Source organism: Salvelinus namaycush, unplaced genomic scaffold (genome assembly GCF_016432855.1).
Source record: "Salvelinus namaycush isolate Seneca unplaced genomic scaffold, SaNama_1.0 Scaffold10, whole genome shotgun sequence".
Classification (NCBI taxonomy): Eukaryota; Metazoa; Chordata; class Actinopteri; order Salmoniformes; family Salmonidae; genus Salvelinus; species Salvelinus namaycush.
The window spans coordinates 410,260-434,456 of NW_024057675.1; the positions used below are offsets into that span (position 1 = coordinate 410,260).

General features: G+C 41.3%; 1 pseudogene; it reads right to left on the reverse strand.

Moving 5' to 3' along the window:
• Positions 1 to 24,197, reverse strand: part of LOC120035238 — a 31,759-nt pseudogene that overhangs the window by 5,485 nt on the left and 2,077 nt on the right.

Consider the following 24,197-nt stretch of genomic DNA (forward strand, 5'->3'; position numbering starts at 1 on the left):
TTGTCCTGGTAACCATAAAGAGGGGACACAGACACATATCATTATGGATGCTGATGCCACTGTTGTCATGAAGTGCTTTACGGACACCCAGCCCAGACCCCGATTGAGCAAGCTGTTTGCTAGACCAGACCAAGCTGTACCATCTGGTGTTCTGATCTGGAGAGACTCTTCTCTGACTCATCAGCATCAGGATGTTGTTGAGGCTCCCCAGAAGATCCACAATAGTCATGTCTCTCTCCTGTGTGAACGAGAACATCAAACAGATTGTAATCTTACGACCGTCTATTACAATCAAGAGGCATTCATATCTAAAAATGCCTCTAAAATGTAAATGTAAAAAATGTTGTTCCACGAACTGGGTGCCTTTTACGTCCCTTTGATATTTTAAGTATAAATTGTGCACCAATATTGAATTTTAAAAGCCTGTTGGCGGCAGGTAGCCTAGTGGTTAGAGCGTTGGACTAGTAACCGAAAGGTTGCAAGATCGAATCCCTGAGCTGACAAGGTAAAAATCTGTCGTTTTGTCCCTCAACAAGGCAGTTAACCCACTGTTCCTAGGCCGTCGTTGAAAATAAGAATTTGTTCTTAACTGACTTGCCTAGTTAAATAAAGGTTAAATAAAAGATGAGGTGCACTGTAATGTAGACCACATGGAGAATTCAATAAATCTCATTTAAAAGTCCCAAAAATATATGTACCAATGGCAGATTGACCCTTGAACAATTCCTACAGTACTGAACAACATATTCAAGTGTAGAACTTCAGTAGAATGCCCCTTAAAAACCACACATTAGTTAAACTACTGCATAGTTTGTGTCCCTGTTTAAGACAGCACTCACTGGTGTTAATCTGATATTCTGTCTCCTCCTCTTTCACTTCAAAAACATCTTCCTTCTTCACCGTTATTGAGATAGCATCCTCCTCCTCTCTAAAAGGTGCTTTCTCTTTTTTCATTATAACATCATCTTCTTCTTTCCCAATAACATCCTCTTCTCCTTTTACTGTAATATCCTCCTCTTCTTTTATCATTCTGAAAGCTTCTTCCTCTCTTTTCACTGTAATATCCTCCTCTTCTTCTTCCACGACAATGTTCAGCGCCAGAGCTTCTTTCTCCGTCCAGCAGACCTCCTCTCCTTTAGCAGGGGAGGAATAGTGAGCTCATGGTCAGGAATGTTAGCTACCTAGTTAGCATTAGTGACTAGCCTAGTGCTAACCTCAGTGTATTTAACACGTCTGCAAAATGAACAAGCAAATTAGGTTAAAGTTAACCAGTTGATACGTCAACAGAAAAGTGTTTACAACACTGAGATTAGCTAATGTACATTAACATGGTCTAAAGCGTCAATCTTTCAGTGTTATGTTGGCTAGCAAGCTACCGAGGTGGTTGAAAGAGTAGCCGTGTTGTTGTTCCTGAAGAAGCGTCCCGTCCAGTCCATTATACGTCACACAAGAAGCATCACCTGTAAGACGCATATCGCCATCTGCTGGCTGGAGTGGGTAACGCAGTTTGGAAACAATAGTTATTACACTTTTTGTATTGGAAAGAACGTCATAATAATTTAACAATAAGCTGGTATATTTTCTCTTACGTCTTACAAATAATACGTTCCTGTACACAGACGTAGAAGCTTAATATGAATATGTGGATGATGAATAAATACTTCTATGAATAGGTAGTGTTTTAATACACATTTGCTCTGTTCATTTTTCACAGTCGTTTTTATCTAGATGTGACTATATTATTCCCTTAAAGCTACTCTCTATAAGATACAAATTATACTGTAAACAATAGAGCAAATGCATCACATGCAAATAGCACTTGATTATCTGTAGTGCTAAACACTGAGTATACAAAACATTAAGACCTTTAACACCTGCTCCTTCCATGACTTAGACTGACCAGGTGAATCCAGGTGAAAGCTATGATCCCTTATTGATGTCACTAGTTAAATCCACTTCAATCAGTGTAGATGAAGGCGAGGAGTCAGGTTAAATAAGGATTTTTAAGCCTTGAGACAAATGAGGCATGGATTGTGTGTGTGTATCATTCAGAGGGTGAATGGGGAAGACAAAATATTTAAGTGTCTTTGAACGGGGGATGGTAGTAGGTGCCAGGCGCACCGGTTTGTGTCAAGAACAGCAAAGTTGCTGTTTTTTTTAGCTCAACAGTTGCCCATGTGTTCCAAGAATGGTCCCCCACCCATACAGTGGCGGTCAGTGCTGTTTAATATGAGGGAGGACCATTTTGTTTTCATGAGCATGGCCTTATTAATATGAGCATATTGGATGACTGTCATGCAACTGTCATTCATATTCCATTCACCCTGTTCAATGTAACAGCGATAGGTTTAGACTACTACATGATTCTCAGATGTTCCCTTTACCCATCATGAGGTAGCTACAACCTAGCCTATGAATGAAAGTTTACAATGTAGATGCACACAGGTCAAGAGAAACATTTGAGGTGACAGACAGTGACACATTCAATACCGCCTTGCACACTCTTGCCTGCATCTAGCTGAAATATAGGGTGTAACCATTAGTCAAACAGTTTCAAACAAGAGATTCTATTGGACAAAATCAGGTATGTTCATTCCGGTTTTGTTCCGTTTAAGAAATGTTTGTCAATAGAATCGGCGGAATGAATACACCCCTGATCACGTGTAAACACAGTTCATTTTCATAACAGCCACGTTGTTCTCTCCTCTGACCTTTACCCTTTGCTTCTGGACTTCAATGCACAACACATCAGCTGTATGTGATCAGGCGAAAAAACCTTTCCAAGTCAAACCATATCATAACTGCTACACACAGCCTACATCCTTGTTACCATATTCGCTAAAGTAAAGTCAGAGTCAACACAGCTAATAGAACTAACGCGTTAGTAAACCTGGTACAATCATGCAGTAACGTTACAGTGTACAGTCAGTAAGCAGTTTAGCCATTACATTGGCGGGTCCCGGTGGCAATAAATTTGTCAAACCAAAAGCTTACCCTGACTTGGACGAGTTCCAGTGTTGTGTTGGATAGTCATAGCCAGCTAGCTAACATAGCATCCATCTGTTTGAGCCAAGTGTTTGAGTAGGATAAACTAGCTAGCTGCATTTGCTAGCTAAGTAAGTGAAACTGAAAGTGGAAAATAAGTGACAAAATCTCTCTCTCACTTTTCCTTAATTTTGGAATAAATTAATTTGTCCAAACTGTTCAACTATTTTATTTATCTCTCTTTGAGTCAACTACTCACCACATGTTATACACTGCAGTGCTAGCTAGCTGTAGCTTATGCTTTCAGTACTATATTCATTCTCTGATCCTTTCATTGGATGGACAACATGTCAGTTCATGCTGCAAGAGCTCTGATAGGTTGGAGGACGTCCTCCGGAAGTTGTCATAATTACTGTGTAAGTCTATGGAAGGGCTTGAGAACCATGAGCCTCCTAGGTTTTGTATTAAAGTCAATGTACCCAGAGGATGCAAAATAGTATATTTTAATCAATTATTTGGTGACGTGATTATATTTAGTATAGTTTTATTCAAAAAGCATAACTTTTGAAATGTTTTACAAATTATTTTTCTTCTGAAAATCACTGAGGAGGATGGTGCTCCCCTTCCTCCTCTGAGGAGCCTCCACTGCACCCAAAGGACATCCAGCCAACTTGACACAACTGTGGGAAGCATTAGAGTCAACATGGGCCAGCATCCCTGTGGAAAGCTTTTGACTGTAACGACTCTCGTCGTTGGTTGAAGGAGAGGAGGACCAAATCGCAGCGTGGTATGTATCCATATTTATTTGAATACTTTTTTAAAGGCGAACAAAACAATAAACAAAACGAAACCCAACGACACTACAGTCCTGAACTTGAGAATATATAAAACACAAATAATGCACGAACAGGAACAATCACCCACAAACAAACAGTGAGAACAGCTTACCTTAATATGGTTCCCAATCAGAGACAACGTAAAACATCTGCCTCTGATTGAGAACCATATCAAGCCAATTAGACAACCCTAAACCAATGAAACACATAACATAGAATATACCCACCCAAGCTCACGTCCTGACCAACTAAACAAAGACTAAACAAAGGAAATAAGGTCAGGAACGTGACATCGACACCTTGCAGAGTCCATGCCCCAATGAATTGAGGCTGTTCTGAGGGAAAAAGGGGAGGGTTCAACTCCATATTAGGAAGTTGTTCCAAATGTTTGGTATAATCAGTGGATATATCTGCCATTTCTCTGGGTTCGCGCCCAGGCTCTGTCGCAGCCGGCCGCGACCGGGAGGTCCGTGGGGCGAAGCACAATTGGCCTAGCGTCGTCCGGGTTAGGGAGGGTTTGGCTGGTAGGGATATCCGCAGTGCGCGCTAGCCAAGGGGGCCAGGTGCACGGTGTTTCCTCCGACACATTGGAGGCGCACTGTGTTAAGAAGCAGTGCGGCTTGGTTGGGTTGTGCTTCGGAGGACGCATGGCTTGCATGGCCATTTAGCAGACACTTTTATCCAAAGGGATTTGCAGTCATTACATATGGATGGTCTCAGGAATCAAACCCACTACCCTGGTTTAACAAGCACTATACTTTACCAACTGAGCTACAGGACCACAAGGAATGATCAAGGAATGACGGAGATAAACACACACACACACACACACACACACACACACACACACACACACACACACACACACACACACACACACACACACACACACACACACACACACACACACACACACACACACACACACAGCCTGAGTTTGAGAAATATAATTTAATCAAAGACCGTAACATTGAAACTGACATACTCCATATTTAGCTATATACAGGAGGTACCAGTACAGTCAATGTGGAGGCTATGTACAGGAGGTACCTGTACAGAGTCAATGTGGAGGCTATATACAGGCGGTACCAGTACAGAGTCAATGTGGAGGCTGTATACAGGGGGTACCAGTACAGAGTCAATGTGGAGGCTATATACAGGAGGTACCAGTACAGAGTCAATGTGGAGGCTATATACAGGAGGTACCAGTACAGAGTCAATGTGGAGGCTATACACAGGAGGTACCAGTACAGCGTCAATGTGGAGGCTATATACAGGAGGTACCAGTACAGAGTCAATGTGGAGGCTATATACAGGAGGTACCAGTACAGTGTCAATGTGGAGGCTATATACAGGAGGTACCAGTACAGAGTCAATGTGGAGGCTATATACAGGGGGTACCAGTACAGGGTCAATGTGGAGACTATATACAGGGGGTACCAGTACAGAGTCAGTGTGGAGGCTATATACAGGGGGTACCAGTACAGAGTCAGTGTGGAGGCTATATACAGGGGGTACCAGTACAGAGTCAGTGTGGAGGCTATATACATGGGGTACCAGTACAGAGTCAATGTGGAGGCTATATACATGGGGTACCAGTACAGAGTCAATGTGGAGGCTATATACAGGGGGTACCAGTACAGAGTCAGTGTGGAGGCTATATACAGGGGGTACCAGTACAGAGTCAGTGTGGAGGCTATATACAGGGGGTACCAGTACAGGGTCAATGTGGAGACTATATACAGGGGGTACCAGTACAGAGTCAGTGTGGAGGCTATATACAGGGGGTACCAGTACAGAGTCAGTGTGGAGGCTATATACAGGGGGTACCAGTACAGAGTCAGTGTGGAGGCTATATACATGGGGTACCAGTACAGAGTCAATGTGGAGGCTATATACATGGGGTACCAGTACAGAGTCAATGTGGAGGCTATATACAGGGGGTACCAGTACAGAGTCAGTGTGGAGGCTATATACATGGGGTACCAGTACAGAGTCAATGTGGAGACTATATACAGGGGGTAACGGTACAGAGTCAGTGTGGAGACTATATACAGGAGGTACCGGTACAGGGTCAATGTGGAGACTATATCCAGGAGGTACCAGTACAGTGTCAATGTGGAGGCTATATACAGGGGGTACCGGTACCGAGTCAATGTGGAGGCTATATACAGGAGGTACCAGTACAGCGTCAATGTGGAGGCTATATACAGGAGGTACCAGTACAGAGTCAATGTGGAGGCTATATACAGGGGGTACCAGTACAGAGTCAGTGTGGAGGCTATATACATGGGGTACCAGTACAGAGTCAATGTGGAGACTATATACAGGGGGTAACGGTACAGAGTCAGTGTGGAGACTATATACAGGAGGTACCAGTACAGTGTCAATGTGGAGGCTATATACAGGGGGTACCGGTACCGAGTCAATGTGGAGGCTATATACAGGAGGTACCAGTACAGCGTCAATGTGGAGGCTATATACATGGGGTACCAGTACAGAGTCAATGTGGAGGCTATATACAGGAGGTACCAGTACAGTGTCAATGTGGAGGCTATATACAGGGGGTACCGGTACCGAGTCAATGTGGAGGCTATATACAGGAGGTACCAGTACAGCGTCAATGTGGAGGCTATATACAGGAGGTACCAGTACAGTGTCAATGTGGAGGCTATATACAGGAGGTACCAGTACAGTGTCAATGTGGAGGCTATATACAGGAGGTACCAGTACAGGGTCAATGTGGAGACTATATACAGGGGGTACCAGTACAGAGTCAGTGTGGAGGCTATATACAGGGGGTACCAGTACAGAGTCAGTGTGGAGGCTATATACAGGGGGTACCAGTACAGAGTCAGTGTGGAGGCTATATACATGGGGTACCAGTACAGAGTCAATGTGGAGGCTATATACATGGGGTACCAGTACAGAGTCAATGTGGAGGCTATATACAGGGGGTACCAGTACAGAGTCAGTGTGGAGGCTATATACATGGGGTACCAGTACAGAGTCAATGTGGAGACTATATACAGGAGGTACCGGTACAGGGTCAATGTGGAGACTATATCCAGGAGGTACCAGTACAGTGTCAATGTGGAGGCTATATACAGGGGGTACCGGTACCGAGTCAATGTGGAGGCTATATACAGGAGGTACCAGTACAGCGTCAATGTGGAGGCTATATACAGGAGGTACCAGTACAGCGTCAGTGTGGAGGCTATATACAGGAGGTACCAGTACAGGGTCAATGTGGAGACTATATACAGGAGGTACCAGTACAGAGTCAGTGTAGAGACTGTATACAGGGGGTACCAGTACAGTGTCAGTGTAGAGACTGTATACAGGGGGTACCAGTACAGAGTCAGTGTAGAGACTGTATACAGGGGGTACCAGTGCAGAGTCAATGTGGAGGCTATATACAGGAGGTACCAGTACAGAGTCAATGTGGAGGCTATATACAGGAGGTACCAGTACAGAGTCAGTGTGGAGGCTATATACAGGAGGTACCAGTACAGAGTCAGTGTAGAGACTGTATACATGGGGTACCAGTACAGAGTCAATGTGGAGGCTATATACAGGGGGTACCAGTACAGAGTCAATGTACTGAGGTACAACTTAGGAGCAGGTGTTGAAATAGAAAACATACAGCTTTATACAGTTTGATTTAATGAGGCTTAAACCTTTTTCTCAATAGGGGGAGCTGTTAGCACTTTTTTTTTCTTGTCTTGACGTTGCCAAATTAAACTGCCTAGTGCTCAATTCTTGCTCGTACAATATGCATATTATTATTATTATTGGATAGAAAACACTCTCTAGTTTCTATAACCGTTGGAATTATGTCTCTGAGTGGAACAGAACTCATTCTACAGCACTTTTCTTGACAGGGAGTGAGATTTCAGAAATCTTGGCCTCTGGTCCCAGGTCAGTTTTAATGTCCCTGTGAATGCTATGGGGATACAAACACTGCCTACGCCTTCCTCTAGATGTCAGTAAGTGGTGACAATTTGAATGGAGTCGATTGCGCAATCAGGGCCTGTATAAAATGCCAAAGACCAGAAGTACTTTTCTTTTCAGCCCTGCGCTTGACGCACGATGGACGTCGGACTGGCCTCTTTCCAAGCTTTGGTTTAGCCAGTAATATATCGCCGGTCATGTTTTTACTCGTTATAGGTGTTAAAAACATCATAAGGTAGTTAATTTAAACCGTTTTATAGCAATTTATATCCGTTTAGTGCGATTTTCTGCCATTTCTTGGTGACGCACTTCCAAGAGCTGGGCACTTTTCTAGTACATGCTGAACGTTAGTGGCCATTTCGACGGGACAAGAGGACATCTTTCGACCAAAAGACGATTAGACCGGAGAAAGGATACATTGCCCAAGATTCTGATGGAAGATCAGCTCATAGTAAGAACTATTTATGATGATAAATCGTTGTTCTGTAGAAAAATGTTAAACGCATATTCCGCCATTTTCTTTGGGGTAGCTTCGCTTTGGCGCACCCGGTATTGCACAGTAAGGATAATTTAAAAAATGTAATTCAGCGATTGCATTAAGAACTAATTAGTCTTTCGATAGCTGTCCACCCTGTATTTTTTAGTCAAGTTTATGAATATTTATTCATTAGACTAGATCACTGTCCAAGATGGCGCCCGGCATTTTCTGTCCAGTTTGGCTACTATTCTCATGTTATAACCACGGTTTTTTGTGGCTAAATATGCACATTTTCGAACAAACTCTATATGTATGTTGTAATATGATGTTACAGGAGTGTCATCGGAAGAATTCTGAGAAGGTTAGTGAAAAAATTAATATACTTTGGTGGTGATAATGCTATCGCTCTTTTTGCCTTGAATTAATGCTGGGGTTATGTTTGCACATGTGGTATGCTAATATAACGATTTATTGTGTTTTCGCTGTAAGACACTTAGAAAGTCTGAAATATTGTCTGGATTCACAGGATCTGTGTCTTTCAATCACTGTACGCTGTGTATTTTTAAGAAATGTTTTATGATTAGTAATTAGGTAATACACGTTGCTCTCTGTATTTTTTCTAGTCGAGTTGTGATGGTGGGTGCAATTGTAAACTATGATTTCTACCTGAAATATGCACATTTTTCTAACAAAACCTATGCTATACAATAAATATGTTATCAGACTGTCATCTGATGAGGTTTTTTCTTGGTTAGTGGCTATCAATATCTTTATTTGGTCGAATTGGTGATAGCTACTGGTGGAGAGAAAAAATGGTGGACAGAGAAAAATGGTGTCTTTTGCTAACGTGGTTAGCTAATAGATTAACATATTGTGTCTTCCCTGTAAAACATTTTAAAAATCAGAAATGATTGCTGGATTCACAAGAAGTGGATCTTTCATCTGGTGTCTTGGACTTGTGATTGAATGATATTTAGGTGCTAGTATTTACTTGTGACGCTATGCTAGCTATGCTAGTCAGCTTTTTTACTGGTGGGGGTGGGGGGGGGTGCTCCCGGACCCGGGTTTCTGAGGCGGTAGAAGTTTTAATGACCTAAAGCACAATTATATTTTTGTAAAAAAGTGTTCGAGCAGTATGTGTGTTCTCTCATGAACTTTAAGTAGCCTCTATTTGATGTGAAATATTCCTTTCGAGACGATGCTAACGATACGATGCTAACTTCTCTCACCCAGTGGCATATGGACTATTTAGGTGAGTGTTGGTGTTGCCACATGAAGCAGTGCCCACTTTGCAAAAGGTAACATGGACAGATACGGCTCTACCTGTGTAGAGCTCATGCCCCTTTGCCCTTCCTGTCTCTAAAGTGCCTATTTGGTTGGTGGTATAATTTGTATTCATTTTTTTGTCATAGTTATTCTGTATTCACTGTCTGTAAGTCGTCGTTAAATTAGCCTAAGTGATTTATATTTTCCTTTCTGAAGAGGAAATAGCGCAGAAATGCCCCTGTCTGAGTGCATTTGTCTACCACTATGTGTAGCTGTTAGCAATGATGCTAATGACAACCATCTTCTGTTTGATGGACAAGCTTTCACAAAAAAACGTTGTCAATTAAATGTTAACTACAAATTAGTCTATGTTTAACTGGCAGAATGATATCATGACTATTTGCATCAATCCAGTTGTGATTTGTTCAGCAGACTCTGCAATCACATGTGTGCTACAGAGACACCACTAACCAAGCAAGGCTCTTGCTGGTGACACTTGAATTAAAGGTTATCTACACCCCAATATAAAAAAATATTTAAATAAATGTCAAATGTGGTCTCCTGATGTGGCTTAAGTATTGTTGTGGACTTAAAACATCCAATGTTGTTGTTATTCTATTAACAGTGTGATTTAGAGAGAAAACCAGAACAACAGAGACAAGTCAGAAACCTGGAAAAACTAAACGGAGAAAATGGAATTAGAGAAAAAAACGAATTAAGTGAAAAAAAAAAAAAAACGGATTTGAAAGAGATGTTATGTATAGATAGAGATGTTATTGAGCCCTAAATATTCTATACATTTTCTCTCATTACTGGATTATTTAGGGATAGTGTAGAGTAACAGCTGTATCCTGTCATGGTAGAATACATGATAGTGACAACACATGGAGCTGGGTTGGATATAGTAATTGTAGGATACATGATAGTGGCAACACATGGAGTTGGGTTGGATATAGTCATGGTAGGATACATGATAGTGGAAACACATGGAGTAGGGTTGGATATAGTCATGGTAGGATACATAATAGTGGCAACACATGGAGTTGGGTTGGATATAGTCATGGTAGGATACATAATAGTGGCAACACATGGAGTTGGGTTGGATATAGTCATGGTAGGATACATGATAGTGGAAACACATGGAGTTGGGTTGGATATAGTCATGGTAGGATACATGGTATTGTGTTGGATATAGTCATGGTATTGTGTTGGATATAGTCATGGTATTGTGTTGGATATAGTCATGGTATTGTGTTGGATATAGTCATGGTAGGATACATGGTATTGTGTTGGATATCGTCATGGTATTGGGTTGGATATAGTCATGGTATTGGGTTGGATATAGTCATGGTATTGTGTTGGATATAGTCATGGTATTGTGTTGGATATAGTCATGGTATTGTGTTGGATATAGTCATGGTAGGATACATGGTATTGTGTTGGATATAGTCATGGTAGGATACATGGTATTGTGTTGGATATAGTCATGGTAGGATACATGGTATTGTGTTGGATATAATCATGGTATTGTGTTGGATCTAGTCATGGTATTGTGTTGGATATAGTCATGGTATTGTGTTGGATATAGTCATGGTATTGGGTTGGATATAGTCATGGTAGGATACATGGTATTGTGTTGGATATAGTCATGGTAGGATACATGGTATTGTGTTGGATATAGTCATGGTATTGTGTAGGATATAGTCCTGGTATTGTGTTGGATCTAGTCATGGTACACACACACACACACACAAAGACACAAATACCCTTACATTGATGACAATTTTGCGAACATCATCACATAGATTGTTTGGGTTGAAATGATGTGGAAACATCGTTGAGTCAACCAGTTTTTGCCCAGTGAGGTTTTGTTTGTGAGAGAGATTATAGTAGCTGTCTAAAAGTGATTGATGTTTTTCTGTGTCCTTTGGTTGTCCTCTCGTTGACCTGTGAATGACATCATCTCCGGATGTTCCCACCATATTTAGTGTGTGATTATGTAACTTTGTAGTGCAGCTGTTTCTTTGTAGTAAAACACATGTTTGAAGTAAAAAGTAATGTCCTGGTGATTGATGTGGCGCTGTTGAACTGAAAGAAATATGTTTGAAGTAAAATATGTTTGATAATAGAGTGTCAGAGGGATGTCTCAGTCAACCTCCCCCCAAAAACAAAAAATCCCCAGAGGCCTCTCACACCCTCCTCTTTGAAAGGGTCATTGTACTCTTTACCTATGCTTCCTTTACTGATGACCTAAACAGATAATTTTTACCCTTTAAAAAAAAAATAGTTGTCAGCTATCCAGATGTAATGGTCAAGAGGTTGTGAACCTAGAGGGGGCCCTTGAACACATGTTGTGTTGAGGTGCACCTAGAGGGGGCCCTTGAACACATGTTGTGTTGAGGTGCACCTAGAGGGGGCCCTTGAACGCATGTTGTGTTGAGGTGAACCTAGAGGGGGCCCTTGAACACATGTTGTGTTGAGGTGCACCTAGAGGGGGCCCTTGAACACATGTTGTGTTGAGGTGAACCTAGAGGGGGCCCTTGAACACATGTTGTGTTGAGGTGAACCTAGAGGGGGCCCTTGAACACATGTTGTGTTGAGGTGCACCTAGAGGGGGCCCTTGAACACATGTTGTGTTGAGGTGCACCTAGAGGGGGCCCTTGAACACATGTTGTGTTGAGGTGAACCTAGAGGGGGCCCTTGAACACATGTTGTGTTGAGGTGAACCTAGAGGGGGCCCTTGAACACATGTTGTGTTGAGGTGAACCTAGAGGGGGCCCTTGAACACATGTTGTGTTGAGGTGCACCTAGAGGGGGCCCCTGAACACATGTTGTGTTGAGGTGAACCTAGAGGGGGCCCTTGAACACATGTTGTGTTGAGGTGAACCTAGAGGGGGCCCTTGAACACATGTTGTGTTGAGGTGCACCTAGAGGGGGCCCTTGAACACATGTTGTGTTGAGGTGAACCTAGAGGGGGCCCTTGAACACATGTTGTGTTGAGGTGAACCTAGAGGGGGCCCTTGAACACATGTTGTGTTGAGGTGCACCTAGAGGGGGCCCTTGAACACATGTTGTGTTGAGGTGAACCTAGAGGGGGCCCTTGAACACATGTTGTGTTGAGGTGAACCTAGAGGGGGCCCTTGAACACATGTTGTGTTGAGGTGCACATTATAACGATGTGTGGTGAGAGTCAGAGAGCAAGTTCAGGGAGTCAGTGTTCTAATAAATACAACATGAAACTAAATAAGAAACAGAAACAATAACGTCTGGGGAAGGAACCAAAGGGAGTGACGTATATTTATATAGAAGGTAATCTGGGAGGTGATGGAGTCCAGGTGAGTCTGATGACGAGCAGGTGCGCGTAACGATGATGACAGGTGTGCGCCATAATGAGCAACCAGACGACCTAGAGGCCGGAGAGAGAGCACACGTGACAACACACGTTTTCTGTTTATGAAGGAATAAACGATTGACAGGATATAGACCACAAAACAACCAAAAAAAGGTCATTTTACCCCATTAATAACCTTTTACTGCAGGGGGCTAAATCAGGGGCACACAGAGTGTTTTCTTGGTAGTCTTAAACAAATCTACTGTGAAACAAAAGTATCCACATCACACACATGGTTATGGGCTTAAAAAAAGAAGACACCAGTACCGGGTCAGATATAGTTTCCATGTATTTATATTTGAGTTTGCTCAATATGACACTTTAAATAAACTCAGCAAAAAAAAATAAACGTCCCTTTTTCAGGACCCTGTCTTTCAAAGATAGTTCGTAAAAATCCAAATAACTTAATTTTGACAAAACAATATTGTTAATGTATGTAGTAGTACCCACCCTTGGGTTATGATGTATATGACATGACAAGATACATTGGCTACTTTAGTAATCTTTTTTTATTGACATGTTTATAATCCAAAAGTATGTTTTTAGAGGGGAGGGAAATACTGTTTATGTTAAACTGTAGAGAACAAAAACCTTCGGTGAATCAAGGAGTCCCTGATATTTTATATACTACACATGTCCAAAAAGCTGGTTCTGACAAACACATTTCAAAGTTTAAAACGAGGCTGTCAAGACTTACATTTCTTTGAGTCGTCAACTAAAGGGATTTAGGTTGCCAGTTGGGTGAAAAATATATTTTTTAAATACCTGATGTTGATGGTTTTTTACAAACCCAATCAGTTTTCTACATCTAACATCATCACATGGATTTGTTTGGTGAAATGATGTGGAAACAACGTTTATTCAACCAGTGGGAGGCTTGTAAATGACCCCAGGAAAGTGGAACAAGGAACTCTTCATTGAGACAATTATAAACAGCAATCCGTGGGAGAGTTGTGGTGGATATTATAAAATAAGGATCTGCTGGAGTCCAAGTCAAACCAAGATTCTTTATTTCTGAGCTCAAGAGAGAATAACAGTTACACAGCTCAGAGTAGACAGTCTGAAGCATTGGGTGATGAGCACATATCTTTATAGTTTCCTGTTCCTGGGAGGGACTTCATCTATACAATCTATACAATGACGCAGGTGCAGCTGGTTTGCAACACAGGATGATACTCCCAGGAACAGGAGATTATAATAGTAGAGTTTCACAAGGTTAGTCACATACTCAGTTATGTGGACACATACAATTAACATTTTCCATTACAGAGTCAGTGATAACTTTTATTTCATTAAATCATCAGTGGGCCAACAATGCAAGTGTCAACAATGGAGCAAATGCATCACATCCAAATATCACTTGATTATCTGTAGTGCTGGAGGAAAGACACATGCAGATAAACACATACAGTCAGAGTTTAAAAAAAGGACCATTTAAACACACGGAATACTCTTTATTCAAACTGACATACTCCATATTCAATTAATGTTTTCTCCCGTGTGGATTCTCACATGTCTTTTAAGTGACTGTGATGAGTAATATGTCTTCCCACAGTCTGAGCATTTGTAAGGCTTCTCCCCTGTGTGTATTCGCTCATGAGCTATCAGGCTTCCTAACTCGCTAAATCTCTTTCCACACTGGGAGCAGTGGTAAGGCTTCTCCCCTGTGTGTATTCTCTCGTGTTTTTTCTGATTACTTAAGTGGGTAAAACTCTTTCCACACTTGGAGCAGTGGTGCGGCTTTTCTCCCGTATGCATTCTCTCGTGTATTTTCAGGCTCCAAAATGTTGCAAAACTCTTTCCACACTGGGAGCAGTGGTACGGCTTTTCTCCTGTATGTATTCTCTCATGAATTTTCAGTGTCCCTATCGTTGTAAAACTCTTTCCACACTGGGAGCAGTGGTAAGGCTTCTCACCTTTGTGTATTCTCCCAGGTCGTTTCAGGTCCCTTAACTGGTTACAACCTGTTCCAAACTGGGAGCAGTGGTGAGGCTTCTCCAATGTGTGTATTCTCGCATGTTGCTTCTCCAATGTGTGTATTCTCCCATGTTGCTTCAGGTGTCCTTTCTGGTTAAAACTCTTTCCACACTGAGAGCAGTGGTAAGGCTTCTCCCCTGTGTGTATTCTCTCGTGTGTTTTCAGGTTACATAACAGGGTAAAACTCTTTCCGCACTGGGAGCAGAGGTAAGGCTTCTCCCCTGTGTGTATTCTCTCATGTTGTTTCAGGTCCCTTAACCCGTTACAACCCGTTCCACACTGGGAGCAGTGGTAAGGCTTCTCCCCTGTGTGTATTTTCTCATGTTGGTTCAGGTGTCCTTTCTGGTTAAAACGCTTTCCACACTGGGAGCACTGGTGTCGTCTTACTGGTTTGGACATCTCTGGCTCTGGTTCCTCCGAGTCTGGTCTCTCTCCTGCCAAAGACAGATTGTTTATTTAAACAGAGACTTGAATGAAACCTCCACATGATAAAACAGCCTTGGGTAAATCCTAATCAGATCCCTCAATAACCTGAGGCCAGTTTTAACAATCTTGGTGTGATTTTAAAACAAATTATGTTGTATAGCTTCCTGGTAATTACTGATAATATGTTTACATTACTTATTTTATTAATTCTGTTTTACAAGTCAGAACACAAAAAACTAAACAGTTCTAGGACACTGAAGACACAGACGTCGCTGGATTCCAATCAAGCAGGTGGTTCTAGATATATAACCTTCATAGTTGTATGATACAGAATGTGACCTACACACTTCCTTGAACCTAAAATAAGTAAATAAGTAATTTAAAGTGGAAGTCCAAAACATGTTTTTACGTTGAAGACACAAAGCACATCAGTTACATCTCCCCGTTGTTGAAAGGGTTCGACACGCTATTTAAATGGCCCAATTTATTTAGACGTTAACACATTTTCAACATTTTAACTGTCACTGATGTCATGACAGTTTGGGTAAAGTAAAAAATAAGGTGAAATATTTTGGGGAGACGTTCCTAAAACTGATAGTAACTATATATAGTACATCTAGCCATATTATAAAGTCTGAAAAGGCTTGGTCATTCACATGTTATGAATTCGCTATGACATCATCATATGTTCCTAAAACTGATAGTAACTCTACTGAACAAAAATATAAACGCAATAAGTAAAGTAGAGCCATTGGTGCAGACTAGAGCAATATGTAAAGTAGAGCCATTGGTGCAGACTAGAGGTCGACCGATTATGATATTTCAACGCCGATACCGATTATTGGAGGACCAAAAATACCAATACCGATTAATTGGCCGATTTTTATATATATATTTGTAATAATGACAATTACAACAATACTGAATGAACACTTATTTTAACTTAATATAATACATCAATAAAATCTATTTAGTCTCAAATAAATAATGAAACATGTTCAATTTGGTTTAAATAATGCCAAAGCAAAGTGTTGAAGAAGAAAGTAAAAGTGCAATATGTGCCATGTAAAAAAGCTAACGTTTAAGTTCCTTGCTCAGAACATGAGAACATATGAAAACTGGTGGTTCCTTTTAACATGAGTCTTCAATATTCTCAGGTAAGAAGTTTTAGGTTGTAGTTATTATAGGAATTATGAGACTATTTCTCTCTATACCGTTTGCATTTCATATACCTTTGACTATTGGATGTTCTTATAGGCACTTTAGTATTGCCAGCCTAATCTCGGGAGTTGATAGGCTTGAAGTCATAAACAGCGCTGTGATTCAAGCATTGCGAAGAGCTGCTGGCAAACGCAGAAAAGTGCTGTTTGAATGAATGCTTACGAGCCTGCTGCTGCCTACCACCGCTCAGTTAGACTGCTGTATCAAATATCAAATCATAGACTTAACTATAATACACTGCTCAAAAAAATAACTCCTGGACAGTCTGTGGTGCACCGTGGCGTTGGTGGATGGAGCGAGACATGATGTCCCAGATGTGCTCAATTGGATTCAGGTCTGGGGAACGGGCGGGCCAGTCCATAGCATCAATGCCTTCCTCTTGCAGGAACTGCTGACACACTCCAGCCACATGAGGTCTAGCATTGTCTTGCATTAGGAGGAACCCAGGGCCAACCGCACCAGCATATGGTCTCACAAGGGGTCTGAGGATCTCATCTCGGTACCTAATGGCAGTCAGGCTACCTCTGGCGAGCACATGGAGGGCTGTGCGGCCCCCCAAAGAAATGCCACCCCACACCATGACTGACCCACCGCCAAACCGGTCATGCTGGAGGATGTTGCAGGCAGCAGAACGTTCTCCACGGCGTCTCCAGACTCTGTCACATCTGTCACGTGTGCTCAGTGTGAACCTGCTTTCATCTGTGAAGAGCACAGGGCGCCAGTGGCGAATTTGCCAATCTTGGTGTTCTCTGGCAAATGCCAAACGTCCTGCACGGTGTTGGGCTGTAAGCACAACCCCCACCTGTGGACGTCGGGCCCTCATACCACCCTCATGGAGTCTGTTTCTGACCGTTTGAGCAGACACATGCACATTTGTGGCCTGCTGGAGGTCATTTTGCAGGGCTCTGGCAGTGCTCCTCCTGCTCCTCCTTGCACAAAGGCGGAGGTAGCGGTCCTGCTGCTGGGTTGTTGCCCTCCTACGGCCTCCTCCACGTCTCCTGATGTACTGGCCTGTCTCCTGGTAGCGCCTCCATGCTCTGGACACTACGCTGACAGACACAGCAAACCTTCTTGCCACAGCTCGCATTGATGTGCCATCCTGAATGAGCTGCACTACCTGAGCCACTTGTGTGGGTTGTAGACTCCGTCTCATGCTACCACTAGAGTGAAAGCACCGCCAGCATTCAAAAGTGACCAAAACATCAGCCAGGAAGCATAGGAACTGAGAAGTGGTCTGTGGTTACCACCTGCAGAACCACTCCTTTATTGGGGGTGTCTTGCTAATTGCCTATAATTTCCACCTGTTGTCTATTCCATTTGCACAACAGCATGTGAAATTTATTGTCAATCAGTGTTGCTTCCTAAGTGGACAGTTTGATTTCACAGAAGTGTGATTGACTTGGAGTTACATTGTGTTGTTTAAGTGTTCCCTTTATTTTTTTGAGCAGTGTATAATAAACACACAGAAATACGAGCCGTAGGTCATTAATATGGTCAAATCCGGAAACTATAATTTCGAAAACAAAACGTTTATTATTTTTGTGAAATACGGAACCGTTCCGTATTTTATCAAATGGGTGGCAACCATAAGTCTAAATATTGCTGTTACATTGCACAACCTTCAATGTCATGTCATAATAATGTAAAATTCTGGCAAATTAATTACGGTCTTTGTTAGGAAGAAATGGTCTTCACACAGGTCGCAACGAGCCAGGCGGCCCAAACTGCAGCATATACCCTGACGGGGAATTCCCTTTTGTTAAATCATCACCCGTTTGGCGAAGTAGGCTGTGATTCGATGATAAATTAACAGGCACCACATTGATCATATGTAACGCAGTACAACTATGTGTAGTTAACTAGTGATTATGTTAATATTGATATTCTAGATTATGGGTAAACTTCTCCTTTAAAGCATCATTGATCATATGTAACGCAGTACAACTATGTGTAGTTAACTAGTGATTATGTTAATATTGATATTCTAGATTATGGGTAAACTTCTCCTTTAAAGCATCATTGATCATATGTAACGCAGTACAACTATGTGTAGTTAACTAGTGATTATGTTAATATTGATATTCTAGATTATGGGTAAACTTCTCCTTTAAAGCATCATTGATCATATGTAACGCAGTACAACTATGTGTAGTTAACTAGTGATTATGTTAATATTGATATTCTAGATTATGGGTAAACTTCTCCTTTAAATTGAGAAATAATGAATTGAAGTTGCAACATTTGTAACATTTGTAGACTAGAGATAAAGAATGTTGGGCCAGTAACCGAAAGGTCTCCGGTTCGAATCCCCACGCCAGCAAGTTGGAAAACTCCTCCTTTAAGACTCCATAATGTTTCATTATTAGGTGCTACAGGCCTCCTTTAAGACTCCATAATGTTTCATTATTAGATGCTACAGTCCTCCTTTAAGACTCCATAATGTTTCATCATTAGATGCTACAGTCCTCTAAGACTCCATAATGTTTCATCATTAGATGCTACAGGCCTCCTGTAACACTCCATAATGTTTATCATTAGATGCTACAGGCCTCATTTAAGACTCCATAATGTTTCATTATTAGATGCTACAGTCCTCCTTCAAGTTTCATCATTAGATGCTACAGTCCTCCTTCAAGTTTCATCATTAGATGCTACAGTCCTCCTTTAAGACTCCATCATGTTTCATCATTAGATGCTACAGTCCTCCTGTAAGACTCCATAATGTATCATCATTAGATGCTACAGTCCTCCTTTAAGACTCCATCATGTTTCATCATTAGATGCTACAGTCCTCCTGTAAGACTCCATAATGTATCATCATTAGATGCTACAGTCCTCCTTTAAGACTCCATAATGTTTCATCATTAGATGCTAGAGTCCTCCTTTAAGACTCTATAATATTTGAAGAATCTAGGTATAGTGTAGTGTAGCTATTATATATAAATATAAATGCTTTTCATTTTATCATATTTCATGGCTTTTAGAAAAGGCTTATGGAGCTTGTTTTAAATATATATATTTGCCATTTTTAACAAGTTCTGTAGATCAGATGTTAATGAAGCAATACAGACCACATTGAAGTGTCTGGAGTTTAGTTTGTGTGTTCTAGAATCTTGTAAAGATAGGGGGTTGACTGGGACAGGCAATGTAACATCCATAATGTTTTAAGGAACAGTTTTTTGTAATCTTGAAACTTTCTCTCTAAAGCTAACTTTCATTAAGGTTTTATATGGTCTATTGGTTTCTCTCTTTTCATTGGCAGAATCCTTTTTCAGTGTTATGATATTCATAACATCCATATCCACCAGTCTATCTTCCTGTCAACTAACAGAACTCTGCTGGTTGTCCTGGTAACAGATACCAGTGGGCAGATCTGTTGTATTTGTTCAAACTAAACTACAGCACTTACTTTGATGAGTCAAATCTGATCCTTTCTTCTCTTCTCCTCCTCTCACAGTTCCACTCAGCCCCGTTGTTTTCCTGCAGTCCACCAGCAGCACAGACAACCTCTTCATACCCAGCAGTAAGGCGCTACCGGGAGAGGCACTACACAGGGACTCCAGGAGGGAGGAAGGGCTAGCGTTGTCCTGGTAACCATAAAGAGGGGACACAGACACATATCATTATGGATGCTGATGCCACTGTTGTCATGAAGTGCTTTACAGAAACCCAGCCCAGACCCAGATAGAGCAAGCTGTATGCTAGAACAAACCAAGCTGTACCATCTGGTGTTCTGATCTGGAGACACTCTTCTCTGCCTCGTCAGCATCAGGATGTTGTTGAGGCTCCCCAGAGGATCCACAATAGTCATGTCTCTCTCCTGTGTGAATGAGAACATCAAACAGATGTTAAACTTATGATCTTCTACTGCAATCACAGAGTCTTACAAGAGGCATGAATATGTCTAAAAATGGCCTAAAATGGTCACTTTCATCATGATTTTATAAAATACTGTGTGATGCAATTGTAAAGGGGTCGTTATATGAAATGGGTGCCTTTTGTGTCGCTTTGATATTTTAAGAAGAAATTACGCACCAGTATTGAATTTTATATTAGATGAAGTGCACTTTAATAAATCTAATTCAATAAATCTAATTTAAATCTCCCAAAAATATATGTACCAATGGCAGATTAAAACTAACAATTGCAGATTGCCCCTTTAACAATTCCTACAGTACTGAACAACATATTCAAGTGTAGAACTTCAGTATAATGCCCCTTTAAAAGACACATTCGTTCAACAATGGCATAGTTTGTGTCCCTGTTTTTAAGACAGTACTCACTGGTGTTAATCTGATATTCTGTCTCCTCCTCTTTCACTCTCAAAACGTCTTCCTCCTTCACCTTTATTGAGATAGCATCCTCTTCCTCTCTAAAAGGTTCTTTCTCTTCTTTCACCATAACAGCCTCCTCTTCCTCCTTTATCATTCTGAAAGCTTCTTCCCCTCCTTTTACTGTAATATCCTCCTCTTCTTTTACCATTCTGAAAGCTCCTTCCCCTCCTTTAACTGTAATATGCTCTTCCCCCTCCTTTATCATTCTGAAAGCTTTTTCTTCTCTTTTCACTGTAACACCCTCCTCTTCTTCTTCAAAGACAATGTTCAGCCCCAGAGCTTCTTTCTCCGTCCAGCAGACATCCTCTTCTTTAGCAGGGGAGGAGTAGCTTTGTGAACTCATGGTCAGAGATATTAGCTAGCTAGTTAGCTGGTTAGCTAGTTAGCTGGTTAGCTAGCTAGTTAGCATTAGCCTAGTGCTAGGCTCAGTGTAAGTCTTTAACAAGTTTGCAAATTAGGTTCAAGTTAACCAATTGATACGTCAACAGAAATTTGTTTAAAACACTGAGATTAGCTAATGTACATTAACATGGTCTAAAGCGTCAATCTTTCAGTTTTATGTTGGCTAGCAAGCTACCGAGGCGGTAGAAAGAGTAGCCGTGTTGTTGTTTCTGAAGAAGCGTCCCGGTCCACTAGATTATTCACCTGAAAGACGCACATCGCCATCTGCTGGCTGGAGTGGGTAACGCAGTTTGGAAACAACAGTTACTACACTTTTTGTGTCGGAAAGAAGGTCATAATAATTCAACAATAAGCTGATATATTTTCACTTACGTCTTACAACTAATAAGATTTGATTTAAGATTTTCCTGTACACAGACGTAGGTCTTAACAGGAATATGTAGATGATGAATAAATACTTCTATGAATAGGTAGTGTGTTAATACACATTTTCTCTGTTAATTTTTCACATTCGTTTTTATCTAGATGTGACGGCACTTTTCCCTTAAAGTCACGCTCTATAAGATACAAATCATCCTGTAAACAATAGAGCAAATGCATCACATGCAAATAGCACTTGAATATCTGTAGTGCTATACACTGAGTCTACAAAACATTAAGAACACCAGCTCCTTCCATGGCTTAGACTGACCAGGTGAATCCAGGCTAAAGCTATGATCCCTTATTGATGTCCCTAGTTAAATCCACTTCAATCAGTGTAGATGAAGGGGGGGAGACAGGTTAAATAAGGATTTTTAAGCCTTGAGACAAATGAGACATGGATTGTGAATGTGTGCCATTCAGAGGGTGAATTGGGAAGACAAAATATTTAAGTGCCTTTGAACGGGGTATGGTAGTAGGTGCCAGCCGCACCGGTTTGTGTCAAGAACTGCAACACTGCTGAGTTTTTCACCTCAACAGTTTTCCATGTGTACAAAGAATGGTCCACCACCCAAACAGTGGCAGTCAGTGCCGTTGTTGAGGGAGGACGATTTTGTTTATCATGAGCATGGCCTTATTTCTATTACAGCATATTGGATGACTGTCATTCAACTGTCATTCATATTCCATTCACCCTGTTCAATGTAACAGCGATGGGTTTAGACTACTACATGATTCTCAAATGTTCCCTTTACCAATCATGAGGCTGCTACAACCTAGCCTATGAATGAAGTTTACAAAGTAGGTGCACACAGGTCAGTGACAGTGACACATTCAATACCGCCTTGCACACGCTTGCCTGCATCTATCTGATATACGGTGTAATCATTAGTCCAACAGTTGCAAACAAGAGTTTCTATTGGACAAATTCAGGTATGTTTATCCCCGTTTTGTTCTGTTTAAGAAACGTTTTTCAACAACAATCGGCAACATGAATACACCCCTGATCACACATGAACACAGTTCACTTTCATAACAGCCACGTTGTATTCCTTCTCTCCTCCTCTGACCTTTACCCTTTGCTTCTGGACTTCAATGCACAACACATCAGCTGTATGTGACCAGGCGAAAAAACCTTTCCAAGTAAAACCATACCATAACTGCTACACACAGCCTACATCCTTGTCACCATATTAGCTAAAGTAATGTCATAGTCAACATAGCTAATAGAACTAACGCGTTAGTAAACCTGCTACAATCATGCAGAAACGTTACAGTGTACAGTCAAAGCTGGGACCGAGAGACTGAAAAACAGCTTCTATATCAAGGCCATCAGACTGTTAAATAGCCATCACTAGCACATTAGAGGCTGCTGCCCTATATACATAGACTATTAATATCTGGCCGCATTAATAAATGGAACACTAGTCACTTTAATCATGTTTACATATCCTGCATTACTCATCTCATATGCAGTGTACAGTAAGCAGTTTTAGCAATTACACCAAAGGGCCCCAGTGGCAACTAATTAGTCAAACCAAAAGCTTACCTTGATTTGGAAGAGTTCCAGTGTTGTGTTGGATAGTCATAGCCAGCTAGCTAACATAGCATCCCTCTGTTTGAGCTGGGTGTTTGAGTAGGCTAAACTAGATAGCTGCATTTGCTAACTAAGTAAGAGAAACTGAAAGTGTAAAAAAAATAAAATAAATCTCTCTCAATTCTCCTTCTATCTCTTAGATATTGTCTTTCTCTCTTTACTCAGCTAGACCACGGTGCTTGTGGTTTGATGGAAACATTTCTGGTGGGGCAAATTGTACGGAAACTTAGATACTAAGGTGGATATTGATCCAACACCTGCCGTTTATTCAAACCAGCCCACTGGGCACAGACGTCAGTTCAACATCTAGTTCTATTTACATTTCTTTGAGTCGTCAACTAAAGTGAATTCAACACAAAATCAACACAAAATGTCACCTGTCATTGGATTTAGGTTGCCAATTGGGTGAAAAATAGATAAACATTCCTGTGTTGATGGCTTTTTACAGATCCAATCAGTTTTCTACATTGATCTAACATCATCACATTGATTTGTTTTGTTTAAATAACATGGAAACAACGTTTATTCAACCAGTGGGAGGCTTGCACATTCCCCCTGAAAGTCGAAAGAGGAACTCTTCATTGAGACAATGATGAAACAGCAATCCGTGGGCGAGTTGTGGTGGATATTATAAAATAAGGATCTGCTGGAGTCCAAGTCAAACCAAGATTCTTTATTTCTGAGCTCAGAGAGAATAACAGAGTTACACAGCGCAGTGTAGACAGTCTGAATTCCTGAAGCATTGGGTGATGAGCACATATCTTTATAGTTTCCTGTTCCTGGGAGGAACTTCATTCATACAAGGACACAGGTGCAGCTGGTTTGCAACACAGAATGATACTCCCAGGAACAGGAGATTATAATAGGACAGTTTCACAAGGTTAGTCACATACTCAGTTATGTGGACACA